The sequence below is a fragment of the Petaurus breviceps genome, unplaced genomic scaffold, assembly GCF_028583685.1.
Source record: "Petaurus breviceps papuanus isolate PSGF00001 unplaced genomic scaffold, PetGlider_PUasm1.0 156, whole genome shotgun sequence".
NCBI lineage: Eukaryota > Metazoa > Chordata > Mammalia > Diprotodontia > Petauridae > Petaurus > Petaurus breviceps.
In genome coordinates, this window is record NW_027185720.1 from 3,994,717 (window position 1) to 4,013,286 (window position 18,570).

The window sequence follows — 18,570 nt, forward strand, 5'->3', positions numbered from 1 at the left end:
TATCTATCTATCTATCTATCTATCTATCTATCTATCTATCTATCTATCTATCTATCTATTCCTTCCAGCTACCCTAATAATGTGAAAGGCTTCACGAGTTACAAAAATGATATTACCATGATTGAAGGAAACAGTTCAACTTTAATATGTCCCTTATGATTTCTGTTTCCTGTTTACCTTTTCATGCTTCTCTTGAGTCTTGTATTTGAAAGCCAAATTTTCTGTTTCACTCTGGTCTTTGTTCAGGAAAGAATGAAATCCCTCTATCACATTGAATATCCACTTTTCCCCCTCATGGATTAAACTCATTTTCTTTGGGCAGGTGATTTTTGGTTGAAAAACCTAGCTCTGTTGACCTCCAGAATATCATATTCCAAACTCTCTGACCTTTAGGGAAGAAACTTCTAAATATTGTGTTATCTTCATTGTGATTCCACAGTAATTGAATTGTTTACTTTTTTGAGCTCCTTTCAATATTTTTGTCTTGACCTGAGAACTTCTGAGTTTTGCTATAACATATCTGGGAGTTTTCCTTTTGGGATCTCTTCCAGAGAGTGATCAATAGATTCTTTCAGCTTCTATTTTAACCTCTGGTTCTAGAATATTAGGGCAGTTTGTTTCATATTTTTTATCATGGATTTCAGGTAGTTTACAAATTTTAAACTATTTCTCCTGGATCTATTTTCTAGGTAATTTGTTTGTTTGTTTTCCAAAGAGGTGTTTTCCATTGTCTTCTAGGTTATCATTCTTTTGGTTTTGCTTTATATATACATGCACACACACATATGTATAATTTCTCCTTGAGTCATTAGTTTGCATTTACTCCATTCTAATTTTTAATGACTCATTTTCTTCAGTGAGTATTGGATCTCTTTTTCCATTTAGTCAAATCTACTTTTTAAGATATTCTTCTCCTCAGTGGCTTTTTGAAACTTTTGCCATTTGGTCTTGTCTTTATTTTAAGGCCTTATTTTCTTCAGTATTTTGGTGTGTCTCCTTTACCAAGCTATTTTCTTGTTTATTTTTCCCCATGATTTTCTTGCATTGCTCTCAGTTCTCTTCCTAAATTTCCCCCTACATCTCTTAATTGATTTTCAAAACCCTTTTTTAGCTCTTCCATGGCCTGAGACCAATTCATATATTTCTTGCAGGCTTTGGATATAGGAGCTTTGACTTCATTGTCTTCTTCTGAGGGTATGTTTTGATCCTCTTTGTGACCAAAGTAAGTTTCTACAGTCTGTTTTTTTTTTTCTGTTGTTTGCTCATTTTCTTGGCATGTTATTGACTTTTGAACTCTTTTTTTTCTTTTTGGAGAGGGAGAGATAGGGCAATTGAGGTTAAGTGACTTGTACAAGGTCACATAGCTAGTAAGTGTTAAGTGTCTAAGCCTGGATTTGAACTCAGGTCCTCCTGACGCTAGGACCGGTGCTCTATTCACTTTGCTACCTATTTACCCTCCCCCCCCAAATATTTTAGGAGGGGGTGAAGGCAAGGTAATTGGGGTTAAGTAACTTGCCCAAGATCACACAGCTAGTAAGTGTGTCAGTTGTCTGAAGCCATATTTTAACTCTGGTCCCCCTGATTCCAGTACTGGTGCTCTAGATACTGCTACCTAGATGCTTAATTCTTTCTTGATGTAGGGTTCTGCTTCCAGTGTTGAGTTTTAAACTGTTCCAAGTTTCAGGGGTTTTGTACAGCTATTTTCACAGATCTTTCTAGGGACCTGTAAGTTTTCAGTTCTTCCAAGTTGCATGATTTAAGAAGTATTTGATCTTCTCCTGGCCTATGCTTGGGTCTGAGAAAGACCATAAGCACTCTTTTCTGCACTGTGTCTGTGAGGAGGGTGCCCTCTCCACTGCTGCCATAAGCTCTGCTATACCATTATGTAATGGCAGGCAGAGTAGTACTTTGTTCCTTGTTCCAGCTACTCAAGTGCCTTTGAGCCTCACCTTTCTTGTGTCAAGCCTTTTTATACATTGTGTTTTCCTTAACAGGCCTAAGGGAGTTTGGAGACATTCCCTGCCTTTACTAGGACTAAGTTCATCAGATAAGGAACAGGAGGGGTAGAACAGGAAGGAGTATAGCAGATAAAAGCTCAAGTACAAGCTGGGACCAAGCAGAGCTAAGAGAGAGAATGCATCTGTTGTTCTGTCTGTTGTCCTGTGTTGGCATTATATTTTTAGACAACATCACTCTGTTTAATTGTGTTACTTTGTCAGACATAAAGTGAATTGAGATGATAGTGCCAGCAATGTGTGTAAATAACTTTGTAGCCCGGTTGAACTTTGTTTTCCTAGAAACATAAACTGAAGAGTTTGTGGCCGCACAGTCCCCATGAGCTGCAATATGGAACAGGAAGAGAGAGCTACTTACCTGTGAATCCAGACAACAATCTGGGTGAAGCCAGCCTACAGTCAAGATTAAAGAGGAATTTCTTTGGATACTCAGTAGTGAGATGATATTGTAACTTGCTGTGACCTAGGGGTGGATGTTCTTTGCACTTTCGCTACCCCTTCAGAATAATTGACTTAAGGATGATTGGAAGCCAGCCAGTCAAGATGAAAGAAGCCTTCAGATGGGTACTTTACATTGATTGAGGAGATTGTGACTTACTGAATGATATGTTTTGTTTAAGATTGTATGACCACCTTAGTAATAATTTGTTATGTTACATTGTGTGTTGTGCTTTAGTTTCTTGAATGTTTTGTTTTAGTTTATTGTTGAATAAACAGAGAGTTCACTATACTATGCAATTAGATACTTAAAGTTCTTCACAGAAGCAGTCCTCAAGAAAGCTGCTGGTGATTAACTTTACATAGTGCTCATCTTCACCACAGGACTGCCACCCAGGACTGTGACCCAGATCCAAGTATGTGCAAAGCAACAGATTCCTGCTTCATTGCTAGCAAAGTATTCTTATGAACAGTTGTTTAATTCCTTTAATGTCTATGGGCTGGGAGCTCCAGAAGCAGCCATGGTGACTGCAGTTACCACTGTTGATTCATACATTCCCAATGCCTGCCTCTGGCTTGCTGGGGCCAGGGCTGTGTGTGTGTTCCTCTATCACCCTGATATGACAGACCTCTCCTAATGACCTTGTAAGTTGTGTTTGGTGTCTGTGGGCTGAGAATTCTGGAAACTGCCACTGCTGCTAGTGATTTAGTCCCCTAAGGCCTGCTCTGGTTTTGCTGTGGATTGGTTTGTGCTGGCATGACCTTCAATGAACTCTTTTCTCAACTTAGTGCAACAGACCTTTCCTGTTGACCTTCCAGGTTGTCTGGCTGGAAAATGTTTTACTCTGCTTTTTGTGGGTTCTACTACCTTAGAATTTATTTAGTCATCTTTAAAGGTGTTTGAGGGAGCTCTGGATAGTCCCTGCCTTTATTCTGACTTCTTGACTCAACCCAGTTCATATAAATCTTCTCAGGAATTTCTGAAATTATCCTGTTTGTGATTTCTTATAACAAAGTAGTATTCCATCACAATCAGATACCACAGTTTGTTGGGCAATTTTCCAGTTGATGGGCAGCATCTTGATTTCCAATTTTTTGCCATCATAAAAGGAACTGCTATAAATATTTTCATACAAATATGTCCATTTCCCTTTTCTTTGATATCTTTTGGATACATATATAAACATGGTATTGCTTAGTCAAAGGGTATGCACAATTTCGTAATTCCTTGAGCATAGTTACAAATTGTTTTCCAAATTGGTTGGATCACTTTATAACATTGCCAACAGTACATTTGTGTCCCAATTTTTATACATCTCCTTCAACGTTTATCATTTTCCTTTTCTGTTATATTAGCTAATTTAATAAGTGTGAGGTTGTCCCCCAGAGTTTTTTTAATTTGCGTTTCTCTAATCACTAGTAATTTAGAGCATTTTTTTCATGTGACTATCAGTTGCCTTATTTCTTCTTCTAAAAAATACCTTTTCATATCCTTTGACCATTTATCAACTGGAGAATGGCTCTTATGTGTGTAAATTTTGTTCAATTCCCTACATATTTGAGAAATTAGGACTTTATCAGAGAAATGTTGTATTTTTTCTAGTTTCCTGTTTTCTTTATAATTTTAATGTCATTAATTTTGTTTGCATGAAAGCTTTTCAATTTCCTATAATCAAAAAAATCTATTTTATTTTTTGTGATCTTTTACCTCTTGTTTGGTCATAAACTCATCCTTTATCCATAGGCCTAACAGGTCCATTTCTCCATGTTCCTTTAACTTATTTATGAAATCACCATTTATATCTAAATCTTTCATCCATTTTGACCTTATCATTTTTTTCAGATAGAAGAGACTTTTGAGTTTATATAGTTCAGCACCCCTAAATTTATTTATTTATTTTTAGTTTTCAACATTCATTTCCATAAGATTTGAGTTGCAATTTTTTTCTCCATCTCTACCCTTACCAAAAAATAGCAAGCCTACTGAATACCCCTTCTCCCAATCTATTCTCTCTTATATCCTCCCCCATCAACCCCCTAACTGTCTAGTAGGACAAGATGAATTTCTATTACCCAGTGTCTGTATATCTTATTTCCCAGTTGCATGTAAAAAACAATTATCTTTAAACATTTGTTTTTGAAACTTTGAGTTCCAGATTTTTTCCTTCTTCTCTCCTCACCTACCCCTATGGGGAATATAAGCAATTCAATATAGCTTGCACATGTGTAGTTGCCCAAATAATTTCCATAGTAGTTATATTGTGAAAGACTAAATATATTTCACATCACCCTATCCTGCCCCCCACTTATTCTATTTTCTCCTTTGACCCTATCCCTTTTCAAAAATGTTTTCTTCTAACTACCCTCTCCCCAAACTGCCCTCCTGCCTATCACCCCCATTCTTATCCCTGCCCCCCTATTTTCCTGTAGGGCAACATACTAAATTGAGTATGTATGTTATTCCCTCCTTAAGCCAAATTCAATGAGAATAAGGTTGTTCCTTTCCCTTTCACCTTCCTGTTCTTCCCCTACATTGTTCCACTTTTCTCTTGCCTCTTTCATATGAGATAATTTACCCTAATCTATTTTTTCCTTTCTCCTTCTCCCAATAAATTCCTCTCTCACCTCTTAATTTAATTTTTAGATATCATGTCTTCATATACAACTCATCCTGTGCCCTATGTCTATGTATACATGAACATACATATGCCTACACTCACATATATGTATGTACACATACACTACCCCTATATATATTAATATGTTATGTATACATATATACATATATGTGTGTGTATACACACACACACATATTCCCTTCAACTATCCTCATACTGATAAAAGTCTTATGAGTTACAATTATCATTTTTCCATGTAGGGATATAAATAGTTCAACTTTAATAAGCTCCTTATGATTTCTTTTTCCTGTTTACCTTCTCCTGCTTCTCTTGCTTCTTGTTGATTACCCTCTGTTGCTTGGTCTCCCTACCTCTGCAGGGCAGGAGCTTCCGAGGCAGCCATGCTGAGATGGCTACACAGCTGCCATGCCTACATCACATCTTGCCCAGGGGCAGGTACTGGGCCATGCTCTTCCATCCCATCCCCCATTCCAACAGAATTCTACACTGACCTTTCACTTTGTCTTTGGTGTTTATGGGTTGAGAAATCTAGAAACTGCCACAGCTACTGGTAATACACTCTTCTGGAATTCTGCTCTGGCTGCCACTGGTCAGGGATGCCCTGGGGCAAGAACTATGCTGCTTAGGTGGAACTGTGCTTGGCTCCCAGCTCAGAATTTTAGACCCTTACTGTTGGCCTGCCAGGCTGCCTTTAGTGGGAGATTTGTTTCTCTATGTCACTTTGTGGGTTCTGTAGCTCTAAGGATTTTTAGAGACTTTTTTTTTACATGTATTGGAAGTGACTGGAGTGGGAGCTTGCAACAGGTTTGTGTTTCTACTCCACCACCTTGGCTGTGCCCCCACCACATTTTGACCTTATCTTGGTATACAGTGTGAGATGTTAATCTAAGCCTAGTTTCTTACAAACTGCTTTCCACTTAGCCCAGCAATTTTCATCAAATGGTGAGTTCTTATTTCAAAAGTTTTGATCTTTAGGCCTATCAAACATTAAATAACTATAGTCATTTACTACTGTGTACCTAATCTATTCCAGTGATCCATAACCCCATTTCTTACCCAGTACCAGATTGTTTTGAGGACTACTGCTTTGTTAAATATTTTGACATTTTGAACTGCTAGACTCCCTTGCTTCATATTTTTAATCCATTGGTTTCCTTTATCTTCTTGACATTTTATTCTTTTAGATGAATTTTGTTATGCCTTCTATGTATATAAAATAATGTCTTTGGTAGTTTAAATGGTATGACACTTAATAAGTAAATAATTAAATTAACTTAGGTAGAATGGTCATATTTATTATATTAGCTTAACATATTCAGGAGGAATTAACATTTTTCCCATTGTTTAGAACTGTATTTATTTGTGTGAAAAATATATTTTGTAATTTTATTTAAATAATCTTTAGTTTTGGCATGGAATATAGACTACCAAGTATTTTATGACTGCTAGCAATTTAAATGGAATTTCTCTTTCTCTCTCTGACTGCTGTTTTTGTTTGTTTTGTTTTGGTAGTATATAGGAATACTCATGATTTATATGGGTTTATTTTATATCCTGCAACTTTACTGATGTTGTTCATTAATTCAGCTGTTTTTTTAAGGGGCTCTCTGGGGACCTCTAAGTATAGCATCATATCATTTGAAAAGAGTGATAGCTTTGCTTCCTTATTGGCATTTTTTATTCCTTCAACTTCTTTTTCCTTTTCCTATTGCTATAAGCAGGAATTTCTAATACATATTGAACAATAGTGGTGATAATGAATATTCTTCCTTTACTTCTGATCTTATTGGGAAAGTTTCAACTTTATCCTCTTGCAGATAAATTTGCTCTTGCTTTTGCATAAATATCACTTATCATTTTAAGGAGAGTTCCATTGATTTGATTCTTCCTAGTCTTTCTATTATGAAGGAATATTGTATTTCATTAAATACTTTTTTTTCTGTATCCTTTGAGATAATAATATAGTTTTATTGGTTTTGTTATTGATAAGGTTAATTATGCTTAGAGTTTCCCTAATATTGATTGAGTTCTGGAATAGATCCAACATGGTCAGAGTGCATGATCTTTGTGATATATTTCTATAATCTCCTTGGTAATGCTTTATTTAATTTCTGTATCAATATTCATTAAGGAAATTGGTCCATAGTTTTTGTTTGTTTGTTTGTTTGTTTCTACTCCCTCACGTTTAGGTATCAGTACCATATGTGTGTCATAAAAGGAATTTGGTAGAACTCCTTCTTTACCTATTTATTTTCAAATAGGCTTGGTAAGTATTGGGATTGATTGCTCCTTAATGTTTATAGAATTCTCTTTTAAATACATCTGGTCTTAGGAATTTTTCCTTAGAGAGCTCATCAATGCCTTCTTCGATTTCTTTTTCTAAGTGAAGGCTATTTAAATATTCTGCTTCCTTTTCTGTTAGTCTGAACAATTTACTTTTTTTTCCTAAATATTCATTTCATTTATATTGTCATTTGTACTGGAATATGATGGGGCAAAATAACTCCTAATAATTGTTTTAATTTCATCTTCTTTGGTGGCTCATTCACCCTTTTCATTTTTGACACTAAGTGTTTGGCTTTTTTCATTTCTTTTTTATTAAATTATTAAACTTTTTTTCATAAAACTAGCTCCTATTTTTATTTATTAGTACATTTTCAAACTTTCAATTTTATTAATCTCTCCATTTTTCTTTACGATTTTCATTTTGTTGTATTCTGTACAATTGTTGCCCATGTCCCCTGATAAATTTTCATTTGTTATCCATTCAACATAATACTACCAGTGTACAGGTACTGATCCCTAAACTGGTACCATAACTACCAGTGTAGCACTCACAATACTTGTCTATCATTTGCTCTTGCTCCAAGATTGACCCAAATCCCCTGTCTATATTGTATTTCCTCCACAATATAAGTTAAGGCACTTCTTGTACACAATTATTTTTATCATTTGCTTCTATCTATTTAAAGTCACCACAATTTTTTCAATGTTATTTGGATAACAAACATTTTAAATATTTTATTGTTTCTTGTGTGCAAAGATAGACAGACAAACAGAGATACATGGATTTATCTATTTATCTATCTATCTATGTAGAAGATAGCAGAATCTTTATAGATATGATATAGATAAAATGGATAAATATATGTATGTGTATATATATATCATCTATCAATATCACAATGTGTGTATATATGCATAGATATAAACTTATGCATATGTACATATATGCATATACAAATGTATGTATACATATTCACATACCATGAAAATTAATCTAGAATAAGTAATTTAAGAATCATTGGAATCCATGGAAATAGGATTCAAAATTACCACAAAACAATAGTGGAAGAAATCATTAAACTATTCCAATATATTAGAACCAAGATGTAAAGTGAAAATATAAAAAATAAATCCAGTCATCACCTCCTGAAATAAATATTAAATTATAAACAGTCAAGAATATAACATTTATAATCCAGAGTTTACAAGTCAAAGGGAAAAAATAATAATTACTGCAAGCAGCTACAAAGAGATTATTCAAGTAGAAAAAACCAATAGTCAGGATCACTTGACACTCTGTTGCAACTTTCATATATTAGAGAAGTATTTGGATTAATTTATCTTATAAAGGCAAAAGATAAAGATGTGTTACCAAAAATAATTAACTTATTAGAAAAATGCTAAAATTTCTTCAGGGGATAACAGACCTTTACTAGAATAGAGAACTGTCAAGTATTCCTGATGAAATGGTGAAAACTGTGTATAAACTTTAAATGCAAATACAGGAATTAAGAGAAATCTAGAAAGGTAAATATAGTTGAGCAGTTATGATATATGCTATTATGTTGAATTACTTGTAATAGGAGAAGATGAGACAAGTGTCCTTTCAGATCTTTTAGCTTTTACAAAGGCAATTAGATAAGATACAGGCTTTGGGTGTATTAATTGTACTACTTTGTTGATTTTGAAGAAAGAAACAAAAAAATGAGGCAACAGGCAGAAGGTAAGATGAGAGGCCACATTTCACTACTCCTCTAACTCATTTGCCATTTGATCTTATACTTAGATTGGGGATGAGAGGGGATAAAACTAGATCTGTGATTCCATTGGTTTTGGAATTTCAATTGAGGAAATTTCCTTTATCAATGGAGCTCAACATTTTCTCTGCAACTTATCATCTTAGAATATCATTCATAGCAAAGATAGGTTAAATGTTTCACCCAGGGTCACACTGATAGTATATTTCATAGGCCAGACATGACCCCAGGCATTCCTAAGTTCAAACCTGATTCTATGCACTACACCACTACTGCTTCATAACCACCTTTAGGGCATGAACATGACAGAAAGATAGGCAGTTAGATAGATGATAGATAGATAGATAGATAGATAGATAGATAGATAGATAGATAGATAGATAGATAGATAGAGATAGATAGATAGAGATAGATAGATAGATAGATGATAGATACACACATGCATACATACACAGAAATAGATATAATACACAAACATACTCATAGTATTATGTGTAGCCTTTAGACTCTGTGATCCTTAATAATCATTGCCCATTCTATAACTCAAATTCCATTTCTGAAGGAACAAAGGGGGATTTGGTAGACACTTTATATTTTCCTGAGTTTATAGGTTGTTTTCACAAAAGGTTTCATCACTAAGTGGTTAATACACTGATGATAAGCCCCTTTCAATTTAGCTAATTTGATTTTTCTACAACTTAACAATAATTTGGCACTGAATGTGAACAATGAGGGTTTATGCTTCAAAGCAAAGACACTGTAGAGTTATTTTCCAAAGATGCTGGTAAGTTCCCTGTTTTGCTTTCTCTTCCCCATACATAATAAAAATGATGGAAAGTATGGCGAGCTTGCATCTTGTTTGCTGTTTTTCTTTGGATTAGAAAGATAAGAATAACATTTCATTTTGAATCTTTAAAGTGAGTTTGTACTAAATGATATGAATCTAACTCCAGATTTCCTTGTCTTCTGAATCCTAATCCACATCTCTATTAAATATAGAAATGTATAATTCTTCAAAGTGCTTAGAATATTGAATTGTCAAACAAGAAGGATCTGGGACCACTAGTTCATTACCAGAAATTGACAACAACAATAGTATACCAAAACATTTATTTTAGTTTCAGTATGTGCCAACAGTGAAGATAATGGACATGTCAAGAGAATAAACCACAAAAACACACATGGAAGAGGTTTTTTTTTAATGGACTATTTTTCCATGAGACTTAAGTATAAAGACTATACCTTAAATGCTGAAAAGAGACATGTGATACTCTAAGAATATGACAGAAAATCCAGAGAACAAGAGGATTTAAAAGGCACATATAATTTTACTTTTATAAACATGCAAACTTTGATTAAGTAAGCATTCATTATAAAGTAATGTCTACAAGTCTAAAAGTGAGTGCTTAGTATAAAATATTTCAGTTGCTTCAAATTTATTTCTAATCCTATTAGGAAAAAATTCAGCCTAGCTAAATGGAAGAAGAGAAATGGATATAGCAGTAAATGAATATACTTGAATCGAGTTTCAGTGTTTTGTTTTTCTCCAAAACTTTCCAAAGCTTTTTTTCCAAAAGCTCACACTGATATAGCACTATCTTCCAGACAATGTGTTTTAAAGTTATTATTTCATTTAATCCTCAAAACCACCCTGAGATATAGGTGCCATTATTATCCCCATTTTACATCTGAGGAAGCTGAGGAATAGAGATGTTGAATGACTTATATGGATTCATATAGTAATTAGAGTCCGAGGTTGTATTTGAACACAGGTCTTCCTGAATTGGTATCCAACACTCTATCTACTATGCCACCTCACAGTCAATAGGATTTTGATTCTGTAAAATACACAATAGAATGTTAGAAAGAAATTCTAGCAAGAGGTATGAACTCAGTCACAGAAAATCAGTTCAAATCTTTCATTTTGCTTCTTACTATGTAGTGACCTCAACTAAGCCTGCTTTAGGCATAATTTTTAAATCCATAAAATGATAGATCCTTTCCAACAGGATAACTATTTCTTTTTTTCCTCCAGAATCAATGACCAAAAAGAACATCCTAGTTGATATTTAATGGGATCTGATGTTCAAATAATGTGTGATTTTATCTATTGTAATATAGCTCTCCAATGATTCATATCACAACCTGTTAATGACTTTCAATAAATTTTAAAATATTATCTTAACTATATGAAAACTCTAATTGTCAAGCATTAAACATCAATCAAAAGGGCACATCATTGTTTATGAGAAATTTGTCTGTTATTGATTTAATTACTCCATTTCAGATCTCCTTTGCAGATACCACTCTCAATTGTCTCTCTGTTTTCCTTTCTTTCCATTAACCAAAGGACAACTGGGTATTATGGGATTTCTGTGACATTTGTGTAGGATAGAGAAAAGGGATCCTTCTCTTCCCCTTTTAAGTAGTACTTTAGCTACCTGGATAATTCCTAGTAAATATTTATATCCATGCAAAATGAATAAATTGAATTCTTCTACTGTATCATTCTATTCTTTCCACTGATTGTACTGAATACATGTAATAAGATCTGGTTAGCAATGTCAGGGAGGCTCAATATGATGAATATTATAGTGGTCAAGAATGGTTGCTCCCCAAAGTAATATTTAAGCAGGTGGAAAGATAAAGTAGTTTGATAACCATTTGAAACATTTTGTTAATTTGCACAGGTTGGCTAAGACTTCTCAAGCATAATACAGTTTTATGTTTATAATATCTCTGAAAACTGTAATTAGAAAGACAGACAATATATAGATAGATTTTCAGGGAACATAGATTTCAAAAAGCACATTGTTCATCCAAGCTTCGAATTCCTCTTCACAGCAAATTTCTTTGTATGGTTATTTTAAATCTCAGATTCCACTTCAGTCTAAATTTACTTATTTGACCTAGATTCTATTCATTTCATCCTAGTTCTTGATCAGCTAATAAGCAAAAGAAGTTAAGACTAGAGTTTTCCATCTGTACAAAGGAATTACATGCAGATGTGCACACATAGTACACATGCATACATACAAATATGCATGCTTCATGTCCTAATCCTTATTATGTACTCCTTCTAATAATAGGTATTTCATTCACTAAATTATAGTCATTACTGGTTTCCTTACCTTCATGGAAAACAAAACGTCTTATTTCTTTACAATAAATGCAATCGCTATTGAAGTCTGTATATTTATACATATAATGTCTATAAAAGATGTTTTATGTATACATATATATGTCTGTATGCACCTACACATATACATTTCAGTAATAAATTAATTTTCATTATGATTTATTCTCAGACTGGAAGAGATCTGTTCTCCCCAAATGCAAGGAAACTAGCTATGGTTAAAATTAAATGAATGAAACACCAGGAGTTTGAAGATATAAACATCAAGGATAGAGAGTGGGTATTTAAGGTGTTAGATGAGAGTAAAAGAATCAAAATCAATAATTAGTCCAAAGTCACTGCCCCCCAAAAAGTTCTAACTTCTTTTTGTGTTGTTTTTTTTGTTTTTGCACTTTGGAAAGAGGAGGGCAGAGCAATCTGGGTTAAGTGACTTGCCTAAGGTCACATGGCTAGTAAGTATTAAGTGTCTGAGGCCAGATTTGAACTTAGGTCCTCCTGACTCCAGGGCTGGTGCTCTATTCGCTGCACTACATAGCCGCCCTGGTGATAACTTCTTAATAGATAAGTAGAAAATAGCCTCTCCAGGGGTGGCCACGTGGCACAGTGAGTAAGAACACCAGCCCCAGAGTCAGGAGACCTGGGATTGGTTCTGGGCTCAGATACTTAACACCCACACAAAATAACTGGCCATGTAACCTTGAGCAAGTTACTTAACCCCAATTGCTTAAAAAAAAAAAGAAAAGAAAATAGCCTCTCCAGTGGTGGAATGGAAGCAGGATTACTTACACATATAAAACACTGGGGAATATTTTCTGGGAGCAAAATTATGGGCAACTAAACCCAGAGAGGCTAAAACTTATAATGCTTTAATTGATGCCCTTTATATATTTTTAAAAAATATTTAATTGAATTGTTATTGCTTTTTCCAAGTTATAAAAAAGAACTTTAAAAAAATTTCACAAGAATTTGTTCAATTTTCTGTAACTTATGAGAAAGCAGGGTGATATAATGGATTGAGTGCTTGACTGAGAACCAAAATGTCTAGGTTCAAATTTTCCTCTAACATTTATTAGTAAGAAAGGAAAGAAGCTTTTTAAAGCTTTTCCTATGTGTCAGGCATTGTCCTAACCCTTTATAATTTGTTTTATTTGCTGTGGGCCTCAGGCAATTCCTTAAAACTTGTTTACTATAAATTGGCTGTCATCTATGAGAGTAGAAGGAGCTCCTCTACATTGCAAATCCCTATAATGTCTAAATTACAGATGTTTAACATAACTCTACAGGCAACCTGTTAGGTAAAATGAATTATTCATTTGATTTTGTTAATTCAGTCAAATAACCAGAAAGTTTAGTGAAAAACTCTGTCAAAAGACAAATTTAGTTTACATGGGTGCACGGGTAGTCATTTGCCCCTCTCTCCCACTCTTAAGTTTCAAGGAACAGTTCTCTTCTAATTTTGCTACTGATGTGTTGTCTATAATGCTCCTTTGTTGTCGTTGTTGGTTTTTTTTTATCTGTGTCTCCTTATCTTTCCTATTTTGGGAATGAAACAACCACTCATGGTCTAATTCCACTACAGATTGACTAGCAAATTTTAACCTCTTCTGCTTCTTACTGGGCTCACTCCTCCATACATAGCCTAGCTGTCTCTTTCTCCCAGGGCTCATAATATTGGCATGAGAGAGAGAATTCTCTTCAGCTTCTGCTCGAATGCACCTCAGAACTCCTAAACTCAAGCAATCCATTAGTATCAGCCTCCTCAGCAATACCAATTATAAGTATATTCCCCCATGTCTGGATAGATTCTGGATTAATGTGATATGAATAAGCTGAAACAAACAAACAAACAAAAAGATAAATATTGTTTCTTAGGAAACGTGTTGGTTTTCTTACCAGGGACTTCCTTATAAAAGTGAAGCTGCAGCTCCAGACTCAAACATCAGTTTCACTCACTACAGTTGACAAGTACAGCCAGCAGTTCAGATCAAATCAATCAATAATCAACCCATTAAGAGCCCACTAAGTGCCAAGGACTGTGCTAGATACTGGGAATACCAAAATAAAGAAGGGATTGAGTATGGGTCTATAAAAATTTCTTTTAGTCACACTGAACTATTGGCAATATATTGTCTATAAATGTAAGAAATCAAGAAGAACTCATGCCAGAGTTCATAACAGTTCAATGATTTTTATAGTGACTTTCAATGTGTCATTAATTGTATTATACTATTATAAATAATAAGGAAATTTCAGCTATGGCATGACAGAAAATGATTGTAAACTTGAAAGAAAGAAGCCTATTTGGGAACTAAGGTAACTATGGGCAGAAATATAGCCTCATGAACTTTTTTAGGTCTCTGTTATTTCTTTGACACTATGGTAGGAAAATATACTTGGAGCTCTTTCCAGCAAAATGGGTAGCAAATGTATCATAGAATTTATCTCTAAAGAAATGTTTGTTCATCTAGAAACCAAAGCTCCTGTGACACATGCCCAGTTAGGATGCTGTCAGATTTGTTCTCTTCTTACTGAGTTTTGCCAAGAAGGTGAGGGAGGTGGAGGAAAAATATGAGTTGCTTCATGAATTTTATCCTGAATGATAAAATTCAGTGCCAATACTTTGCAAGATATTTTATGGTTACACCACTTACTTTACTGTCAGCCAAGAAGACCAAATGGTGAGCACCTTATTTTTTTGTCAGCCAAGACAAATCCATCCCAGTGTGCTACTGCTTTCAGTCTGTCTGAAATGTGGTAGAGAGTCAGTGAATTTGAGCTTACTGCTTAAAACCTAATAAAACAGAGAAAATCAATAGGCAGGATGATACCACCATTGTTATTCTGAACTTGTTTCTGCAAATTGACAGTTGTTAAGCCTTTTTAAGGAATTAAATTGAGATCCACAGTCAATGACATCTCATTGACTACAGCTACTACATGATAGGAATTTTCTCTTTCAGCTTCTCTGAATATTTTTTTCAGGGTGTAAATAAAGAAGTAACATCTAATGAGTTTTCCTCAGAAGTCTAACATTCATGGTGAATTTAAGGCCAAAAGACAAATTTTAAAAATGCCCTATTGCTGAACTATGAATTATTGTTTCACTACATTTTAAGAGGTGTTGGAAAATGACAGATAGTTCTCATAACCTAAATGATCAATGGATATTGATTTATCTAATAGCCATGTTCATTTTTCAATGATTTAGTAACCCTCCCATTTTATTTATAAATTTATACAATTAACAAAGGTCATTCAATAATATTCTTAAAGAAAATAATAAAGAAAAAATATATTCATACTGTTGATCATTTGGAGAAAGACATCACATTGATAACAAGAATAAGGAGTTAAAGACTTCAATACAACACTTTTCTACATACATTTATATTTTTTCAAAAACACAAAAATCTTGCCCTTATGCTTTTTAATAGTTTGCTTCTTACTCTAGGTCAGGCATGTACAACATATGGCCCGAGCCTGCTTGCTGGTCAAAGGATTTCTGGCAGCTGCCCCATGACCTGTGACAACCAACCACCTTTAGTCTGTTTCTAGTCTAACCTATTTTGTGACTCATGACTATAGTCGGTTGTCTCTCGTCTAACCTATGTGCATCTGGAGAAGTTTACAAGTTGTGCAAGTCTGCTCTATGTAACCAATTTCAAGGCTTCTGGTATCTAAGCCAATCAGTTTCACCTCTTTTGTTAAAAATCGTTTCCACATAAATAGATCAAGAAAAGTCTCATGTAGGAAGCTGTGCCTGCACTGAGCCATAAAGGGAGTTAGGTCTTCCAAGTGGTGGATATGAGTAGAGAGAAATTTCCAGGCAGAGTTTACAATTTGTACAACATCAGGGAAGTGGTACATAAAATCTCACGTAGGGTATGTGAAACAGCAACTTGATTATTTTGGCATGAACACGTATGGTACATGAGGAAGAGTGATATGAAATCAGTCTGGGAAGATAATTAGGAGTCAGATAGTGAAAGATGTATGACATTTTAGTAGGCATTGTAGGTAGCATACAATCTACATAAAGATGCTCCCACCATCTCCAACCATTGTAAAGTGCATACATATCACACTTCTCTGTTCTTCAAACTTTTTGCATTAGCAGAAGTTAAGAGTTCTGTAAAATTAAAATCACTCTAGTAATATGAGATAGCCCTCAGGGTCTACATCAGAAAAAAATAGACATCTCTTAATTCATGTCAATTCCATGAAAAAAATAGGAAAAATATAGGCTAGAACATCGAGCTAGTTAATGGAATTCACAAAGTTTGATTTTTTTTAAATCTCTGAACAATCAATAGTTCCCTAAAGGTTAGGTCTGATATAAGCAGAAGTTATTTTTAACTCATACTATGGAGTCAGCTCTGTACTTTGCTAACCTCCTTTGCCTCCCCTGCCCCATTCACCCCCAATCATTTTGCACATCCAGGGCCTGTAAACAAGGAGTGTTTTCGATGGGTTTCAGTTGACACTAAGCTTTCCCACTCAGTAGTACTAAGGTGAAATTCCCCAAAGAACTGATCTAAATTCAGCCCAGTCATTCAGCTTTAGATAATAGCCACTGCCAGGATAATTTATAGTTTTCAGCTCTTTGTCAGCATTAGTAACCAACTGGGCCTTAGCAACTGTATTAAGTCATAGTCTGACATAAGTGCAAAGTAATTTGCACAGACTGTGAAAGGCAAGCCACAGAGAACTTTAATAATGTAAGTTTTATTTGAACTTTGCCATCATACTAGTTTACAGAAGTTAATTCCTACCCCCAGCTCCCCAAGACAAAGATTAATTGACTCTCTTTATCAGAGTGTTCTTTGATTAGAAATGTGCTGCTCTCACCCATATCTTCCATCATAGATGGTAGTTGTTCAATAAAAAGATGTGCCCTAGACCAGCACATCCATTTTTCAGCATGGGCAATATGTGGCAACAGGTTACTGCTTTTGTAAAGCTATTACTTTTACTGTCAACATGACTGCTGCTATAAGTTGTCTCATTAGATGGGATAAATTGAAACCAAATAAAAAGAAATTTGACCAGAAGAAAAACAACAGGGCTTCAGAGAATATTAAAAACAAAGAGAGAAAGAAAAGAAAGAAAAAGAAAGATCTTCCCCTTGTCAGAAATACCCCAGTAAATTGTACTTAGGGAGTTTACCCTTTCTAGCTGCTTGGGGAAATTAATGGATGGGCAAGATAGGGCAAGAACAGAAATAAGTCCCCCCCCTCATGTTATGATGAAAACTAAAAGAATGATCGGCTTCTGGAGTGGATGTGTCATTTTAATATAAAGGGATACAAACTGCTCACAGTTCTAAAGCCAGACAACAAAAATGAAAAAAATAAATAAATTTAAAAGCTGAAAAGTAATTGATTTATTTATGAAAGCTGGTTTAAATGTGTAATTTCCCAGGCTGACAAAGGCATTTAAAATGGAATCCCTGGAGGAGAACACAGATGAAAGAGTGAAGTGAGCCAGGACTGAAGTCCTGGCTTGGGCTGTCACTTGTAATTAGGGCTACAAGTGTCTGGGTAGATTATTTGTTGAGGAAAGGTTCAATCTGTTGTAAATATTCAGCCAAAAGAATGAATAAGTCCTCTGAGATCTTTAGTGGATGAAAATCAGTCAAGAAGCACTTTAGTAAACTTCACTTTATCTATGACATCAGCTCCTGAACCATTATAGATAAGTCCCTTGAACTAATTAATCAATCATCAAAAAGAAAATAAGTTAGAAACATCACACATATGTGTATATATTTAATATACTGATCATAAAGACAAAGCCACTATATATAAATATATGTATACAGACATATATGTATATATTTAATATCTTGATCATAGACAAAACCACTATATATGTATATATGAATGTATATGTGTATATACATATATATAAGTTATGCCTACAGTGCTTCTTCCTTTATGATCAGTACATGAACTTAATGATTTGTATCTGATACTTATGTTGAGTTTATATTATCTTTTCTACTTTACATTTCCCACTCGGCACTTTGACAAGAAAATAAAGAAGAATAAATAATTCCAAGAGTCTCAATTCCCCCACCCCAATTGCTTTGTAATGGTAAAAAATAGTTTGTCTTAAAGTACTTTTTGAAGCATATTGTCCTGCAAAGAGAGTAATTAAAACAAAGAGTTAATTATCTCTCTCTCTCTGATTTCTCCTGGAGTGGGGTTGTATATCTATTGTCTTCCCAGTACATTTCTATCCTCTAGGGCACAGGTTCTTAATTTTTTTTTTGCTCTGTTATTCACATGCATAATGTT